The 20,312-nt window shown below is 40.0% G+C and overlaps 1 non-coding gene across 1 annotated transcript; it reads right to left on the reverse strand.

The window, feature by feature from the left end:
* Positions 1–19,217: 19,217 nt before the first annotated feature.
* Positions 19,218–19,295, reverse strand: LOC117273282 (small nucleolar RNA snoR28). The gene has a single exon (XR_004503289.1). It is a non-coding gene; the product is annotated as a small nucleolar RNA snoR28 (small nucleolar RNA).
* Positions 19,296–20,312: the final 1,017 nt, after the last annotated feature.

Below are 20,312 nucleotides of genomic sequence, written 5' to 3' on the forward strand. Positions count from 1 at the left end.
TCGCCGACATTTGCTCGTTGATCAGTCTCTCTTTCAGGTCCTCCACTTGTTTCCTGAACTCGATATTCTCTTTAGTTAGACGAGCAACCTCTTCTTCTTGAGAACTACTGGAACCAGGTGCCTCCTGCAGCTGACTTAACTGGGTCTCAAGTATAGCATTCCTTGCTTTCAATTTCCTTATCTCTGAGGTAGCATTGTTCTGAGCATTGATCAGCTGAGATATGATAGAAGTGCTTGCAACCCCTCCAATTTTCTCGATACACTCACATTCTTCAAGAGTAGCTTTGGAGAAAGTTTACTTCTTTGTGCCCACTTTAGCTTGTCCTAGAGGAACCTTGAAGTGCTTAAAGACCTTGGTGAGAAGGAACCCATACGGCAGCCCATGATTATCATCTTTAAAGTTTGCCACTTTGTTCATGTGCTCTATCATAATCCCAGGTAGATTGATGGTAGTGAAGTTGTCCAGTGCTTCCATTAGGAATAGGTCTGCACGAGAGTTGATAGATCTTCTCTCAGCTCGAGGCAGCAGTATCTTGTTGACCATCTCAAACAGCAGTTGGTAGATAGGAAGGAGGGCCTTCTTCTAAACCCGTTCCCCCTGCTGAATTGCTCTATCCTATAATATGGCATTTCTGAAGTTTTGAGAACAGGATCCATGAATACTAGACAACCCTTCAGCAGGCACACCAAGAATGGACCCCAACAAGGTAGAATCCATCACCATATCAACTTCATTCACCAACACATAGATGTGATCATCTTCAATTTTTAAAAAATCAGCATAGAAACTTTGAACTTCCTCTTCATACACCATTGGAGCATCATTTGTGAACAAATGTGTCCACTGTTGGAACTCACAGATCTTAGACTGCTGTCTCATACCAGCCTCCTCCAAGATATCATGGGCAAATGTGCGGGCCCATAGCACCTTTTGACTTCTTAACCTTTCTTTCCCAGCACTCCTTGGATCACCCACTCTGGCCTTCTTTGAGGAACCAGGTTCCTCATCCGTATCAGCGTTTCTCTTAGCAGACTTGCAAACATTCTTTCCTTTTTCATCAGACTTCACAGACTTTTCACCAAATTCTTCCATCACCCTGGCAGCAGACTCTTCTACCCACTTAATACCAGATTCTTTCACCACATTTTTAGTAGCAACAATATCATCAGACTTGTTCAGACTTTCTGCAGACACAGAAGATCCCTTTTTGGCTTGGGTAGACCATGCATTTGTGAGCGCTTTCTAGTCAAGGAACCAAGTTCTTCTTCTACTTCATCATCCACATTCACAACTGGCATTATCTTCTCGCTCACAACTTTCCCATCTTTCACTAATTTTCTTCTCCTTGACATATCTTGGCTGTTCTTAAGCACAGACTCAAGAGCCTCATTCCTTTGCAACCTTGTAGTAGGTCACTTGGGAGTAGACTCTTAAGAAACCATTGGTTTATGCCTAGTCAAGCTAGCAATTGGCATATAATTAGAATCCTCTTCACAATCACCTTTTTCTTCTCTGGACACAGATCTTTCCTCAGGCATCACCACACACAAATGCTCGACATCAAAATGAGGAGAGAGAGCAGGGTCAACACTGACTTGGGGCTCTTGAGAGGACCCTTGAGTTAGATTCTCCTGGGAGGAATCAGGTCCCTCATTTGGTATCCCAGTAGTATTATCCTGTGCTGATTGTTCAACAGGCACAAGCTCTCTACCCCCTTTCATAGTCTTAGACTCTCCCCCCTGAGTCCCAAAGCCATCATCACCTCCTTCCATAACAACCCCTTTATGAACTATGGAAAGCATGTTCTCTATTGCCTCTTTTTTCTTGTACATCCATTGAAAACTCAGTAGAGGAAAGAGCGTTACCTGTGGACATAAGATCAGGAGCAGTCTTTGTTGAGTCAAACTTCTCGGAACTATCAGTTGGAACTACCTTTGACCCTTTTTTGATAGGAGAATTTGAAATTTTTTGATTTTCGTCTTTGTCAGCAGTACTTTGTTCATCTCCTTTTTCCGGTGAAGTAGGAGAGTGGCTCTGGGCTACAAATCTATTGGGAGTCGAGATTTTGCGACTCCTATGAGAACCAGAACTCGAGTGGGTAGGAAATAAGACGGAATGTGGGGGTGACTCTGTCCTAGAGTTTTGGTTAGTAGTGGTGTGGGGTGAGGAGTCTAATATCAGTATTTCAACAGGTGAGGATTCAATGGGGATGTCACTTGGAACACTCGAGGTTGTTTGATTTTCAGCCACGGTGAGAAGAAGAGAAGGGATTAGACTGTTTGAAGAGAGGCAGAAGAATGGGGTTTTGAAATTTTAATAGAGGAGTTGTGACAGTAATAGACATATTTATGATAGATGAGGGACTGGTTAAGAAAGGGCGGCAGTTTTGGGAGTTGGGTCGGTTCTCAATGGGTGAGGCGTTTGGGTTCAAATGACACAAGGAAAAAGTAACTGACATACTGATGATGTGGCACTTGTTTTAACTGTTCAAAATTATGCATGAGAGAACAGAGAAACTACTAACCTATGTCAGGAGAACCAGGTTCCCTGACTAATCTTGCATCTGTAAGCTTTGCCCTTTTTACCAGCGCGTACTGCACCAACTGCCTATTTACTTTGTAATCATCATGTGTGTCTACCTGTAACGGTATAGAGGTGAGTTAGACTTTTCCAGAAAACACTTTTTAGCTAAATTTACTTGAACATTTATTTTATAGACAATCATTGAGGGACCAGGTTCTCAATTGGGTTTTATCAACCCCAGTGCCAGGCGATTTTTCTCAAAGTGTTCTCTACTCAGGGCTTTAGTGAATATATCTGCAATTTGATCTTCAGTATTGTAGAACTTCATGCATATAAGCCCTTAGAAAATGATGATGTACATTAATATGCTTGGTCCTCTAATGTTGGACTAGATTTTTGGCCATGTTGAGTGCACTTGTATTGTCATACAAGAGAGGCACACAATCAGAGAATACTCTAAAGTCTTCCAACTGATGTTTGATCCATAGCAATTGAGCACAACAAGAGGCAGTTGCTACATATTTTGCCTCTGCAGTTGAGATTGCCATCGAGTTTTGGTTCCTTGTACCTCATGAGATTAGGCAAGAACCCAGGAAATGTGACATTCCAGACGTGCTTTTCCCATCCACCAGATATCCTGCATAATCAGTATCAGCATACCCAATAAGATCACAGTTGTCACCTGAGGGATAGTAGAGAACCAAGTCCTGCATTTCTTTGAGATATCTCAATATTCTCTTGGCAGCCTTCAGATGAGATTCCTTTGGATTGGATTGAAACCTTGCACAAAGGCCCATGCTGAACACAATATCTAGTCTGCTTGAAGAGAGATACAAGAGTGACCATATGATCCCTTTGTACATGGTCTGAATTACAGGAGAACCATGTTCACCCATATCTAGACGAGTAGCTGTGGCAATAGGAGTGTCAATAACTTTTGATGTTTCCATGTCAAACCTTTTTAGCAGCTCCTTTATGTACTTCCGCTGACTTATCATTCTTCCCTTTTGAGATTGTTTTGCTTGAAGTCCCAGGAAGAAATTTAATTCTCCCATCATATTCATCTTAAACTCACTCCCCATGAGTTTTGCAAACTCTTCACAAAGAGAGTCAGTTGTGGCTCCAAAAATGATATCATCAACATATACCTGAACAATGAGCAGGTTCCTCCCTCGTTTCTTCAGAAAACCAGTGTTGTCAATTTTCCCTCTTATAAAGCCATTTTCTAGAAGAAACGTTGATAACCTTTCATACCAAGCCCGGGGAGCCTGCTTTAGCCCATACAATGCCTTGTCCAGCTTGAATACATGCTCGGGATGCTCGTGATACTCAAATCCAGGAGGCTGCTTGACATAAACTTCTTCTTTCAGGTAGCCATTTAGAAATGCACTTTTGACATCCATTTGGAACAATGTGAACTCCATATGAGATGCAAAGGCAATAAGAATTCTAATAGCTTCCATTCGAGTAACTGGAGCAAATGTTTCATCATAATCAATCCCTTCTTCCTGATTGTAGCCTTGAACTACAAGCCTTGCCTTGTTTCTTCTTGTATTTCCAAACTCATCAAGTTTATTCCTAAATACCCACCTGGTCCATATGATAGTTCGATCTGTAGGTTGAGGAACCGGGTGCCATACCTTGTTTCTTTCAAATTGATACAGCTCCTCTTGCATGGCTATGATCCAGTCTGCATCTTTCAATGCTTCTTTGATATTTTTGGGCTTTATTTGGGAAAGAAAGACTGAATAGGCAAGTGAGTTTCTAGCTTTTGATCTGGTTTGAATTCTTGAGTCAAGAGGGGTGATTATGTTGTCAAGAGGATGTGAGCTTTTGTGCTTCTACTTTGGTGCCTGAATCTCATTGGCAGAGGACCCATGTATGTCTGACTGAGGTTCTTGGGCTCTTCTTAGTTCAGCAAGTGGAGTACCTTGGACTGCATTAGAAACTCTATTTTTAGCTTTAGTTGTTGTGATCGTGGGACCAGGTTCCTCTCCAATGGATAGAGATGTATTTGTATCATCTTCACTGGATTCCTTGACATGACTCATCATGTCTGCCTTTCCATTTGCCATGTCAATAAATTCACCTACAACAGATAAAGGTTCTCCATCTTTGTCAACACGCCTGTCCTTCTCATAGGAGAGGTGAGATTCATCAAAGATCACATGTATACTCTCTTCAACACATTGAGTCCTTTTATTGTATACTTTGTAAGCTTTGCTTTGGGATGAGTATCCCAAAAAGATTCCTTCATCACTTTTGGCATCGAATTTTCCAAGTGCTTCCTTTCCATTGTTGAGGACAAAACATTTACACCCAAAAGTCCTTAGATGTGTCAGCTTCTGCTTCCTTCCATTCAGCAGTTCATATGGAGTCTTGTTCAGAAGGGACCTGATCATGCACCTGTTCACCAAGTAGCAAGCAGTATTGACAGCTTCTGCCTAGAAATTCTTTGCGATCCCACTGTCAATCAACATTGTCCTTGCCATGTCATCAAGAGTTCTATTCCTCCTCTCCACAACACCATTTTGTTGAGCTGTTCTTGGAGCTGAAAAATTATGAGTGATATCATTTTTAGTACAGAACTCATCAAATTTGTCATTGTCGAACACTATCCCATGATCACACCTGATGCAAGCTACATTATTACCCATCTTCACTTGAATCCTTTTGACGAAGGCAACATCCATGGTTCTGAGAAATAGAGTCCAGGTGAATCGGGAGTAATCGTCAACTATAACAAACATATATTTCTTTTCTCCTCTTCTTGCTACTCTTATGGGTCCACATAGATCCATGTGAAGAAGATCAAGTGGCCTTAAGGCACTGACTTTCTTTTTGGGCTTGAATGAGGATCTGACTTGCTTGCCTTTTACACATGCATCACACACTTTGTGATCCTTGAAACTTGACCTGGGCAAACCATGAACCAGGTCCTTCCTGACCAATTTGTTTAGCAACGTGAAGCTTGCATGACCCAGCCTCCTATGCCATAATTCAGCATCATCTATAGCACTTAGACAGTTGAGATCACCATTCTGCAGAGACTCAAAATTAGCAACATAGATATTTTTATATCCTTTTGCTACTAGCACAACCTTACCAGTCACTAGGTTTGTGACTGTACATATTTTTGACACAAATTCCACCTTGTTTCCCTTGTCACAGATCTAGAAAACACTTAGCAAGTTGTACTTCAACCCATTCACGTAGTACACATTTTTGATTGAGTGTGAGAGAGACCTCCCAATCCTTCCAACTCCCAGAATGTATTCTTTCTTGCCATTTCCAAAGGATACACTCCCTCCTTGTAGGGCTTTAAGTGAAAGGAAATCATTTGTACTTCCATTCATGTACTTTGAGCAGCCACTATCCATGTACTATTGTAGGCTGCTTCCTTTCACTGTTCCCAGCACAAGAAAATCAGGAGTTAGACTTAGGAACCCAAACGAGTTTAGGTCCCTTGTAATGAGGAAAATGGTGAATGAGGGATCTTCTGGTCCAAGAAGGCATCATGCATTTTTTCTATGAGAGACCAGGTTCTCTACCAGTAGTTACGTTTTTAGTGAAAACTTTGTTTTTCTGCTGTGACTGAAATGTGGCCTTACAGTTTTCTTTAAAGTGCCCAGTGTTGCCGCAGTGAGTGCAAAGCCATTTATCAGGTACAGTAACGTACTTGCTATGAGGGTTGTAGAGAATATTTTCCCTTTAGAACCCAATCCCTTGCCTGTTTCCCCCATTGTTGGTGTACATGGCAGTGATAGCATCAGAGGACCAGGTCCACTTGAGTGATTTTTCAAGATCACTCTTCACTGTACCAAGTTCTTCATGAAGTTGTTTGTTTTTCTCAAGCTCAGCACACAGACTAAACTTCACTGAATTTAACTCACTTTCAAACTTAATGTGTGTCTCACTTGCAACTTCCTTTCCCTTTTGAGAATTTTCAGGCCTACTCTTCATTTTAAGCTCCCCAATTGTTTCCTTCAAGTCCACTACCACCACTAATAGGTCATCTCTCTCATGCTCAATGTTAGCAACTCTCTTAGGTAAGACTTCTTTTTCCTTTCTTACGCACTCAAGGTTCTCTATTAGGTCTACCACAACGACTATTAGATCATCTCTTTCATGTTCTATATGTGCAATTTTTTCATCTAAGGCATCCTTCTCTTTCTTCAGGTTCTCAATTGTTTCCTTTAAATTAACAACAACGATTACTAAGTCATGTCTGGTTTGTTTTGCTTCTCCTAACTCCACAGTTAAAGCATCTTTATCATTTATAAGACTGTGATAAGCACCAGTTAACACATTTTCCAAAGACATGAGTTTTTTAGGAGAATAAGATTTTAGATTTCTCTGAACATCTAGAAAATTTACCTCATCATCGTTGTCATCTTCATCATCATCAGACTGAGACATCAAGGAAAAGATTGAGTCATATTCAGTTGCTTCACTTTCCACTGCCATCATTGAACTATCACCATGATCATTTTCTTCTTCAAATTCACTGGAAGAGCCTCCCCATGCAGCAAGAGCTTTCTTTACAACATTGTCAACGACATTCTTTCTCTTGAAGTGTTTATCAGGAACCGGGTTCCTTTTGGCTACTTTGTCAAAGTTGTTTTTGTACTAATCTTGCTTTAAGAGAGGGCACTCCTTGATGAAGTGTCTTGTCTTGCCACATTTATGACAGAGGTCATAATATTTTGGCTTGCTAGAACTTCCCCTTTTTGGAATGCCTCTATTCCTGCGAACCATCTTCTGGAAACTTCTTGTCAAGTAAGCCATATCACCATCCTCACCACTTGAATTATTGATGTCTGTCTTGAGGACCATGTTCTTCTTCTTTTTGGGTTCTATTCTTTCATTGTCCTTCTTCTTCTTCTTCATTTCATATGTTTTCAGATTGCCAACAAGTTCAACTATGGTCAGTGCCTACAAGTCCTTCGCCTCTGTAATGGCGTTCACTTTGCTTTCCCAAGAACTGGGCAGAACACTAAGGATTTTCCCGACAAGCTTGTTTCTTGGAATAGTTTTACCAAGAGAGTGAAGCTCATTAATGATGGAGGTGAAGCGAGTGCGCATATCTTGGATGGATTCATCATCTTTCATCCTGAAGAGCTCGTATTCAGTTGTGAGCATATCAATCTTGGATTGCTGAACCTGTGTTGTTCTTTTGTGAGCTATCTGAAGAGTCTCCCAGATTTATTTTGCTGATTGGCATGCCGTTATCTTGTTATATACATCAGGACCAATGCCATAAACAAGAATTTTCTTTGCACGAAAGTTCTTTTCTATGGCCTTTCGATCGGCGTCATTGAATTCCTTCCTCGTCTTGGGAATGGCTACAGTTGGTCGCCAAGATTCTTGGTGGGAACAAAGGGTCCGTCACAGATAACATCCCATAGCTCTGAATCTTCAGCCATGATGAAATCGTGCATCCTAGTCTTCCACCATCCATAGTACTGGCCATTGAACCTTGGCGGTCTGTAAGTAGGCTGGCCTTCTTCAAAGTTTGGAGGAGCAGCCATGAGGATCCTTTCTAGGTGTTAACCTGATAGAAAAAACTTGCTCTGATACCAATTGATAGAATATAAGGGTCCACCAAACTCTATAGAGAACTAGGTTCTCTATCAGTTTCACTAGAACACACGCACACTACATTAAGTAAATGACAAGAGGATTTTTACGTGGAAAATTTCCAGCTCAACGGGATTAAAAACCACGATCTACCCTTGTAGGATTTCAACTTCACTACTAAGCAACTTTTAGATTACAACCTCTGCAACCTAGGAATTAACCTCTTAATCCCTTAGTAACTTGTAACACTCCATTACAAGCCACTTTGTAATAACTCTATTACAAAGACTTTACAACTCGACTAACTCTAGCCAAGATTCAAACACAAGGGTTTATGATTTACAAAGGGTTTACTACGCAATGCTTCTAAACAAGCTAAGTAGGAATTACAATTGAAGAATTATTACAAAGTTGCAACTCAATTAAGGACATACAATAACTTGATATGGGGAACTGGCCCGTAGTAGTGTTGTTCTTTATTCTTGATGCACTTGAGAATCATTTTCTTGATGATCAATCACAGTGAGTGTGCTTGAGTAAATTCTCCAAGTGTTCAAGTGATGTTTTGCCTTTGGTTTAATGTTAATATAACATTGATGACATCACTTGAATGATGTAAGCAACTTTGGTACAAGGTCCTTCCCAATGGAGGTGACTGCTGCACTGTGATATACTGTTGCGTGTGCAGTCAGTCACTTTCCAGTTGTGGAGAGTTGACTTGGTACAATCACCAAGTGATCTGAAGACCATATGTTCCCCTTGTTGATTCTTTAACTTCTGAGGCACTGACGAACATCTCCAGCTTAAGTCTGTTTGTTTTCATGCGCTTGGGAATGTGAACCAATGTGGATTAGGTTCCTTATTTGGTTCTTGACATAAAGTTTGTTAGATCATCAAAACATAACAGAGATATACATATAGCCTATCATAGTCCCTACTGCAATTCCCTTTTGATATTTTTGTCATGTATATACATGTTCTAGTGACCGCTATACTCATGGAATAAAGGTACTAATTATAAAGGGAATAATCGATGTTGTCGACAAAATCCTGAAGAGATCGAGCTGCATAATCAGTGTAAATGTTCTAAGGTGAATTAAAGTTTAGGCCAATAGTTTCCACATAGTAAAGCGTTTTAGTGCTCCATGTACCAACCTCACAAAACCTAAATTCCTCATTAGTGCTAATACACTCATTGTCGCAGTACAGTGTAGATACAGAAATGAATCAGTTATTTTAGATCAGTGTAAAATATACAGAAAATACAAAACTTGCTTGTATTATCAATCAAGTGTCTTATCTTGAGACATACATAGTTAGATACCTATAATATCCCATAGATACCATGTATATAAACATATCTACCAAGCCATTGATCCTAATACATGGTACCTTCATGAATATAGTTATATCTTTCTTGTTTTAGAGAAAGACAGCCCCTTGTATGTGAGATAAATACAGAGAACAAATGTGTCCTTTTGGTAACGACCCGACAGGTCATTTTATGTATTTGAGCACCATTTTTCCTTTGGAAGCTTTCTGTGTGTGTAATTTTGATTATGCGACTTGCGAGGATGGTTGGTTTATTCTCGGGGAAGTTTTGGATTGATTTGGAACATTTGGTTCTTGGTTTGGAAGCTTGGGTTGGAAATGTTGACCGAAGTTTGACTTTTGTGTAAAATACCTTGGAACGGTGTTTTGATGGTTACAATAGGTTCATAAGGTGATTTTGGACTTAGGCGTACGTCCGGAAGTGGATTTGGAGGCTCCTAGGTTGATTTGGCTCATTTTGCCAAAAGTTAACAATTTGAAGATTTAGAAATTTCCTAAGTTTGATCATAGGTTAACCTTGTAGCTATCGATTCTGGATTTTGATTTCGAGACTTGGTATAGGTCTGTTTTATTATTTGTGACTTGTGTACAAATTTTGGTATGATTCCAAGTTGGTTTGGTAGGAATCGGACATTTGGTTGTAATTCTAACGATTCTGGAATTTCATTGTGGATTTTATGTGTTTTGGTGTTCGATTTATGGTTCCGGATGTTATTTTTGTGTTTCTAGCTCACAGCAAGTTCGTATGATGTTTTCAGATCTGTGTGGGTGCTTGGTGTGAAGACCCAGGGGCTCGGGTGAAATTCAGATGCGTTTCAGATTATTTTCATAGAGTTTCAATTTTGCTGGTGCTTGGCTGATGTTGCATGTCTCACAAATGAGAGATGCTTGATCGCATTTACGTGGGCATCTGGGAAGGGGGTGACCTTGATTGCGATCAGTCGGTCGCTTTTGCAAAGGAGTCCTTATTCGCATTTGCGAAGAGTTTTTCCCAATTGCGACATTCTCATGGCTGCTTAAGCGTCGCTTTTGCAATGCCTTTTCCGCATTTGCGAGGGGTCGCATTTGCAAACCTCAGGTCACATTTGCGACATCCGCATCTGAAAATATGGATGGGATTTCGGGACTTAATCTCGTTTTATCATATTTTGAACCCTAGACTCGGTGGGAGGCTATTTTCATACAAAGTTATTGGGTAAATGATTTTGACTCAATTTTGATATTCTAGCATAGTTATTTATGAATTTTAACATCTAATACATGAGATTTGAAGAGAAATTTTGGGAATTTTAGACTATGTTTTGAAAAATAAAAATTTGAAACTTGATTGTTGATTTGGACTCGAATTTAAAAATCAAGCACATATTATGGGTAGTCGAGATCTACCTTTTGACTCGGGTTTTGACCGGACGAGCCCGAGGTTGTCTTTTGTTGGCTTTTGGTGAAATGTATAAAGATTTTAACTTTATCAATTGAAATTGAATTCTCTTGCATTGTTTGATGTTATTAAGTTTGTTTTTTGGCTTGATTTTGGCCGATCGGAGGTGAATTTTAAGGAAAAGCATTTTTAGAGTGTTGATTGAGGGTTTTTGAGGAAAGTATCTTGAATAACTTTGTGTGGGGGAATACCCCTAGGATATGGCTTAATTTCTATTTGTGATATGTGTGAACGACTTGTACACGAGGTGACGAGTGTGTAACCCGTCATATGTGTTATTTATGAATGAATTTGACCCGAGGTTACTCTTATTGCCTTGATTCATTTGAGAGATCTCTGCACTACGTGTTGTCACTCTGGTTGTTACTTGATTTTATGTTCCAAGGTAGAGATCGTGTTTTTATTTTAATTTCTTTATTTGGCCAAGTTGGGCGTTTGTGAGATTGTTGTTAATTTGAGTTAGCTTTTGTGCTTATATGTTGAATACCCATCTGTATTTCCTTATTGAATTGTTCTTGTGCATTGCATTGGCAGATTGTGAATTTCTGTCTTGGTGACAATTATTGGCATGTTGTATCGTAATGATTATGGCATATGTGGATTTGTTGGGCGGATTGTTTGGGTGTTGCCATGAGGTTTCTATCGTGCTATTGTTATTATTGATATTGCACATGTAGCGAGACAAGATGAGATATATATCGGGTTTTCATATGTAGAAAAACAAGGTGGGATGAATTGCTAATATAAATGTGGCGATACAAGGCGAGCATTTACTTTGCTATTGCGCACGCGGTAAGATAAGGGTGGCTATCTGGGGATGATATGTTATGGCATGGGGGTGTTTATTGATGATGTTTGTGTGGTGGTGAAAAAGAGGCATTCTTGTCTGTGTTTATGTCTTGTTTGTATGTGTCATTCATTTATACATGATTTGTGTGTGATTTCTAACATGCCGATCTATGCCTTTGTTATTACTTGATATTTCGATTGTCAAGATGGATTCACCTTGGTGGAGTTGTTATCTCATATTCTGTTGAGATGTTGGTAGCATAAGGGATTGAAATAAAAAGAAAGTTCTTATCATGTATTACTCTATTTGATTCTTGAATATGTTATTGGGCAATTGATATGGAATCGGATTATTATATAGCACGAGGTCTTTCCCGTACAAGTATGACTTATATTGTGGCACGAGGTCTTTCCCGTATAAGTGTGACTTATATTGTGGCACGAGGTCTTTGTCGTGCAAGTGTATCTTACATTGTGGCACGAGGTCTTTGTGGTGCGAGGGTGATTGGTAAGGTGGGCACGATGTTCCATATATGTGCGATTCTATTTGACAACTTGTTGTTGGAACTAAGCCTTTACTTGCATTATATCATTATCACTCATTCTGATAAGATTACAATTGTTGCCTTCCGTTATTCTTCCTGTTTCCTGCCTTTGATATTTTTGTACGGCTTATTTGACTAGTGAGTGTCTTAACTTGAACCTCATCACTACTCTATTAAGGATAGTCTTGATACTTATTGCGTACCGATTGTGGTGTACTCATACTACACTTCTGCATATTCTTTGTGCAGATCCAGGTACCTCAGATCGTGCTGGTCGTTAGAGAGTGGAGCCGAGCTATTAGAGACTTCATGGTATACATCTTGTTCCATTCGCAATCCTCGGAGTCCCCATTCTATTTCCTTTTCTACTATTAATGTCTTTCGAACAATGATGTATATTTGAGACTTCATGTACACTGTATGTAAAGCTTATGATCAGTATTATCATAAAGTTGCTTATTTTATTCATGCTTGCCAGTTTTATAATATTTTGCAGCTTTTATTGAATTCTAAATTTGTTACTTTCTGATTGGCATCATGATGTGACAGTCTTACCTAATCTTAGGAACTAGGTGGAATTTTGGGTCGTGACAAGTTTGTATCAGAGCTCTAGGTTCATAGGTTCTACGAGTCATAAGCAAGCTTGGTAGAGTCTTGTAGATCGGTACAGATATGTATGTACTTATCTTCAAGAGGCTACAAAACTATTAGTAAACCTCGCTTCTTTCATTCCTTATCGTCCTGACTTATATCGGAGTTTGAGCATTTGTCTTTCTATTCCCTCATAGATAGTGAGCACACGAGTTGTAGTTACTGATGATGCTGCCCCCAGGGCTGGTATTGCAAGGGGTCGGGGTAGAGACAGAGGACGAGGAGGGGCACGTGCTACTGCTAGAGCACCTGCCAGAGCAGAAGCTATACCACCAATAGCTTCGGTTGGGGGTAGGCATCCAAGAGGCTTGTTGCTACCCCTAGATTTCAGGAGACTTTAGAGCACTTCCTGAGCATGTTCGGTACCTTGGCTCATGTGAGATTGATTCTAATTGTACCAGCTACTTCTCAGGCTGGGAGAGGAGCTCAGACTTTTATCGCATGTACTCCAGAGCAGTAGGCTCATGTTGATCGGGCTCCGGGTGTTATGTCGGTGCAACCTGTGATTGCGGTTCAGCCTGAGGTCGGGCAAGTTGCGTTAGAGGAGGAGCAAAAGAGATTAGATAAGTTGAACAATTATCATCCTCCTACTTTCAGGGGTGCATCTTCTGAAGATGCAAATTTTTTCAAGACTAGTGTCACAGTATTCTGCACACTAGGGGCATAATGGAGTTGAGCGGGGTCGCCCTCACTACTTTACAGCTGATGGAACCAGCATATTGGTGGAAGACTTATAAGGAGAGTAGGCCGGTTGGCGCAGCAACACTCACTTGGACCCAGTTCACTAATCTCTTTTTCAGGGAGTTCAATCCATAGACCGGGATGCATTGCGCATCGAGTTCGAGTAGTTGCGCTAGTGGACTATGCCTGTGTATGACTATGCTATGAGGTTTGCAAGTTATCTCATCATGCACCTGCTTTGGTTTCCACTGTTAGAGAGAGAGTCCGCATATTTATTGAGGGACTCGGTTATGGTCTCAAATTAGGGATGGCATGGGAGTTGGAGATCGATACTCCATTTCATCAGGTTCTGGGGATTTCTAGGAGGTTAGAGCGTATACGCGGTCTAGAGAGGGATGATATGGAGGCTAAGAAGCCTCGTGGATCTGGAGGATCTACTTATCCCTATTTTGGGGGCATGACGCATAATGGTAGAGGTTTTGTTGGTCAGCCAGTTCATTCCGCACTTCAGGATTCATGTGGTGCTCTAGTTATCCATGGTTCCCAGAGCAGTCATTCCGGACAGTTCCTACAACCACGTCAGCAGAGAGGTTGCTTTGAGTGTGGGGATATTATGCACATGGTGAGAGATGGTCCTAGACTCCGGGCGGGTGTACCTCAGCTGAGTACTCAAGCTGTGGTTTCCGTTCCAGTTGCTACTATACCTGCACAGCCATCTAAAGATGAGGGACAGGAGGGTAAAGGGCATCCTAGATGGGGAGACCAAGCCCGTTGCTATGCTTTCCCTGGTAAGAATAAGGCCACTGCACCAAATGATGTCATTACAAGTCTTGTTCCGATTTGTCATATAGATGCATCAATTTTGTTTGATCCGGGTCCTACTTATTTGTATGTGTCATCCTATTCTACTTCATGTTTGGATATGCCTCGTGATTCATGAGTACTCCTATTTATGTATTTACACCTGTTGGGGGTTTTATTGTGGTGGACCGTGTCTATTGTTCTTTTTTGGTCACTATTGGGAGTCATGAGACTAGGGTTGACCTTCTGTTACTTAATATGGTGGATTGTGATATGATGTTGGTATGGATTGGGTATCTACGTACCATGCTATTCTTGAGTGTCGTATTAAGACCGTGATATTGGCTATGCTGAGGTTGTTGAGGTTGGAGTAGATGACTATCGAGAAAGTCCTAATAGGTTCTGAAGATTTTGGGATGGGTTGGCTACGACTTGCGGTTGTGGTGCCTTACAGGCATGGGGAGTCTGTTGTGTGTTGTGATTTTTGTTCTACGGTATAGAGTTAGTGGAAGGTTTTTAATTGATGAGATGTCTATCCTACTTGTGGTCTAGAGTTAATGATGGGATCCTCGAGTTTCTATGTGGATCGGTATGTTTGGGCTAGACTACGTGCCGCGGTGGGGTTATATTAGGATGAGATTCTTTGTGGTTATTTCGTTTGGTTTGCTTCTTCCTTGTGGGGTGGATTCATGGTATGGTGCCGATGGGGAGTTTTACATGTTGGACTTGTCGGTTAGTACTCTCATGTGTTGTTTCTCCATCATCAGTTATTTTTGAGTTGTGCTTGTTGGGCACGGATTGCGACATATGTGACTAGGTGAGTTTGATGTGGTTTGTCGGTCGAATAGCTTGCACTGGATGAGATGAGATAATTGGACCTGGAATTAGTGCGATCGGATTTGGATAAAGTATATCTGGATAAGAATGTCGTTGATCAGTTTAGAGCTTGGCGTTGGTTCTTGTCGGGCGAGAGAAGACCACGAATTGTTGGTGAGGCAAGTGGTTATGAGTTTTCAAATGTTTCTTACATCATTTTCAGTGTTGTGAAGGTTTGGAACAAAGTTCTAGCTGATATGAGGTTATTTAACAGTATCAGGTTTGGTAATGGGCAGTTATTGTGGTCAAAGGTGTTGCTATGGGCATATGAGTGGTGAGTTACGTCGTGTGGTTATATCTTGTGCATGTATTGGGATTTGTTGAAGCTGTTTGGGGGTCGATATAATTTGTATATGAGAGAATCCAGTCTTTGAAGGAGGCTTGGATGTTGAAATTTGGTTCTAAGGCTTATCGGTAAGGGTGGAAGGAATAATCTTCAGTCGCGATGGTGTTGATGGGGTTATATGGATTGAGGAAATGTGGGATCACTCATGGGTATGGTGAGTTTATTTAGTGATTTTATGACTTTGGACTGACTCTTGGCACGTTCGAGGATGAACGTTTGTTTAAGAGGGGAAGAATGTAACGACCCGACCGGTAGTTTTGTGTATTTGAGCCTTGTTTTCCTTTTGAAAGCTTTTTCGTGTGTGTATTTGTGATTATGCGACTTAAGGGGATGGTTGGTTTGGTCCCGCGGAGGTATTGGATTGATTCAGAACATTTGGTTCTTGGTTTGGAAGCTTAGGTTGTAAGTGTTGACCGAAGATTGACTTTTATGAAAAAGAATCTGGAATGGTGTTATGATAGTTCCAATAGATTCGTAAGGTGATTTTGGACTCAGGCGTATGTCCGGAAGTGGATTTGGAGGCTCCTATGTTGATTTGGCTTATTTTGCCGAAAGTTGGCAATTTAAAGGTTTAGAAATTTCCTAAGTTTGACTATAGGTTAATCTTGTGGCTATCGGGTTCAGATTTTGGTTTCAAGACTTTGTATAGGTCCGTTTTATGATTTGTGGCTTGTATGAAAATTTTGGTGTCATTACGAATTGGTTTGGTAAGAATCAAATGCTTGGTTGTGATTCTTGCGATTCTTGAATTTCATTGTGGATTCTATTTGTTTTCGTGTTCGATTCGTGGTTCTAGATATTATTTCAGTGTTTTGAGCTTGTGAGTGAGTTCTTTGATGTTTCTAGACTTGTGTAGATGTTTGGCGTAGAGCCCTGGGGGCTCAGGTGAGTTTCGGACGCGTTTCAGAGTGTTTTGAGTGAGTTTCAGTTTAGCTTGTGCTGGGCTGATGTTGCAGGTCTTGCAAGTGCGAGATCATGTTCGCATTTGCGAGGAGGGTATCGAATTTACTAGGTGGGCTGGGAGTTGGAGAGTTCGCAAAAGCGAACTCCTTGATCGCATTTGCTATGGGCATTTGGGCAGGGGGTGACCGCAATTGCGATTAGGGAGTCGCTTATGCGAATGGTTCCTTGTTCGCATTTACGAAGAGTTTGTTGCTTTTGCGATATTCTCAGGGATGCTCAGGCGTCGCTTTTGTGGTGCCTTTTCCGTATTTGCGAGGGGTCGCGTTCGCGACATCTAAGCTGAATAAAAGGATGGAATTTCGAGACTCGGTCTCATTTTATCACATTTTGAACCCTAGACTCGGTATGAGGCAATTTGTGGAGGGGATTTTCATATAAAGCTATTGGATAAGTGATTTTGACTCAATTTTGATATAATAACATGATTATTTATGAATATTAACACTAGTATAGATGAGATTTGAAGAGAAATTTTGGAAATTTTTTACTATGTTTTGAAGAATAAAAATTTGCGATTTGAGAGTCGATTTAGACTAGGATTTAAAAACCAAACACACATTTGGACTCATGTGGTTATGGGTAGTCGAGATCTACCCTTTGACTCGGGTTTGACCGAGTGAGCCCGTGGTTGACTTTTGTTAACCTTTTGTGAAATGTGTAAAGATCTTAGCTTTATCAATTGAAATTGAATTGTTTGATGTTATCAAGTCATTTTTTTTTATTTGGGCCGAACGGAGGTGAATTTTAAGGAAAAGCATTTTTAGAGTATTGGTTGAGGGCTTTTGAGGTAAGTATCTTGCCTAATTTTATATGGGAAAATTACCCCTTAGGATTTGGCTTAGTTGCTATTTGTGATACATATGAAACATGAGTACACGAGAGACAAGCGTATACCCGGTCGTATGTATGATTTACAACTGGATTTGACCAAAGGTTTCTCTTATTACCTTGTTTGATCTAATCGATCTTTGTACTACATGTTTTCACTTTGGTTGTCACTTGAGTTTATGTTCCATGCTAGATATCATGTTTTAGGGTTATAATACCTTAATTTTGCCAAGTTGGGCATTTGTGAGATTATTGCTAATTTGATTTAGCTTTCATGCATATATGTTGAACACCCATCCAAATTTCCTTATTGATTTGTTCTTGTGCACTGCGTTGGCAGATTGTGAATTTATGTCTTGGTGACAATTATTGGCATGTTGTGTTGTTATGATTATAGCACATGTGGACTTGTTCGCAAATTATTTGGGTGTTGGCACGAGGTTTCTGCCACGCAATTGTTATTATTGATATTGCATATGTGCCGAGACAAGGCGGGCTGTATATCAGGTTTGCACATGTGGTGAGACAAGATGGGATGATTTGATACTACGTGTGTGGCAAGACGAGGCGAGTATTTACTTTACTATAGCGCATGCGGTGAGATAAGGGTGGCCATGTGGGGATGATATGTGATGGCCTAGGGCGTTGGTGATGTCTATGTGGTGGAGAAAAATGGGGCATTCTTGTCAATGTTTATGGCTTCTCTATGTGTGTCGTGCATTTATATATGATAGTGTATGATTTCAAACATGCCAGTATATGCCTCTGTTATTAGTTGATGTTTCGGTTGTCAAGATAGATTCACCTGCGTGGAGTTGTTATCTCATATTCTGTTGAGTTCTTGATAGCGTAAGGGATTGAAATAAAAAGAAAGTTACTATACTGCATTGCTTTATTTGATTCTTGAAAGTTCGCTTGAACGTGTTATTTGGCAATTGATACAGAATCGGATTATTACGTGGCACGAGGTCTTTGCCATACAAGTGTGACTTATATTGTGGTATGAGGTCTTTGCCGTGCAGGGTATGACTTATGTTGTGGCATGAGGTCTTTGTCGTGCGAGGGTGTTTGGTAAGGTGGGCACGAGGTGCCATATGTGTGTGATTCTATTTGACGACTCGTTGTTGGAACTGAGTCTTTACTTGCACTATATTATTATTACTCATTCTGATGAGATTACAATTGTTGCCTTCTGTTATTCTTCATGTTGCCTACCTTTGATATTTTTGTATAGGTTATTTGACTAGTGAATGTCTTGACTTGAACCTCTTCACTATTCCACTGAGGTTAGTCTTGATACTTAATGGGTACCGACTATGGTGTACTCATAATACGCTTCAGCACATTCTTTGTGCAGATCCAGGTGCCTCATATCGTGTTGATTGTTAGAGAGTGGAGACGAGCTGTTGGAGACTTCAAGGTATATATATTGTTCCGTTCGCAGGCCTCGGAGTCCCCATTCTATTTCCTTTTCTACTGTTTATGCCTTCCAAATTGTGATGTATATTTGAGACTTCATGTACACTCGATGTAAAGCGTATGACTCAGTATTACTGGGTTTTGGAAAGTTGCTTAGTGTATTCATGTTTGACAGTTTTATTATATTTTGCAGCTTTTATTAAATTGTAAAATGGTTACTTTTTGATTGACATCATGATGTGATAGGCTTACCTAGTCTTAAAAACTAGGTATCATCACGACACCTACGGTGAAATTTTGGGTCATACACCTTTCATACTTAGCATCATCCTACAAAATGAGATGACATCTTATTAGTTTCAAGAAGATTTCATCAAGTATCAACTATAAGAGGTTTCACATAATATTCAGATCTTTTACAGAACATACCTTATAGTTATTGTCCATCTCAGTAATTCTATTGAAACTATGCCAATGAATGTCATATTCATACTCACGGAGAAAAATATGATCTCCTTTATGTCTTTTCTTTGCAAAATCTTTTGGATACATAACATAGTGATGCTTGATGATAGATCCTATAAGCATATGTGTTCGTAGCATTCATTCACAGATGTATCAGTCCTCACTCATAACATATCTACTTATGAAGAAAAAGTCATATCTTACCAACGTGCATAACAGCATGCACTTAATACCAACCACCGTCAGTTCAAAAGATAAAAAGGATAAACCTTTCGAAGTGAAGTCATACACTTAGCATGTATAGCCTTGAATCTAACAGAAAAGAAATCAATTGAACAAAATATAAATTTAAAACTTATTTGAAGTTACATGAATGAACTGAGAAGTCAGATAACCCATTCCCATCGCACCCAATAATCCTGAGAAGAAAAATATAGACTGATACTGACCAACGGTAACATATGCAAGCCTCACAAATCTGTAATATACAGCATGAAGTTACACAAAAACTTAAAGATTCTATTTCAGTTGCAGCATATGCTATAATAGCCACAGACCAGTGTCTTTAGGGTAGTTTCCTACACTAGAAATTAAATAAATTTTGAAGACAAAGTGTAAGCAAAACTTGGTGCAAGAAATCACACAACAAATTTGACCAAAAAAGATGAGATATCCATCACTTACAAACAGAGAAACTTCAGATGTAAATATCTATTCGGCAGCTATTAAGTAGAGCTATTCATTAGCTTGTCACTTAAGTAGTGAACAGTAATGGTTCTGAGACAAATTATTGCACTAATTATTAGTCTTCGAAAGGAAACTCAATTAGTACAAAGAACAACCTTCAGCACTTCGAGTTCCAGTTTAATTATCTCTTGGCCATTGATATAGACGTGTGTGGTTCCATTGCTTGCATGATTTCTCAGTAAAATTTAGGGTTGAACTCAGAATTTTGTTACGTCTTCTCCTTTCTGTTAATAGAAGCCAAAGTTACATTAACAGTTTACTTGCCAATAGGGATAACAAGGAATAATTAGTTAAACTTCAACAAATGAAGTAACTTTTTGTAACGAC

Source organism: Nicotiana tomentosiformis, chromosome 1 (assembly GCF_000390325.3).
Source record: "Nicotiana tomentosiformis chromosome 1, ASM39032v3, whole genome shotgun sequence".
In the NCBI taxonomy this organism is placed as follows: Eukaryota; Viridiplantae; Streptophyta; class Magnoliopsida; order Solanales; family Solanaceae; genus Nicotiana; species Nicotiana tomentosiformis.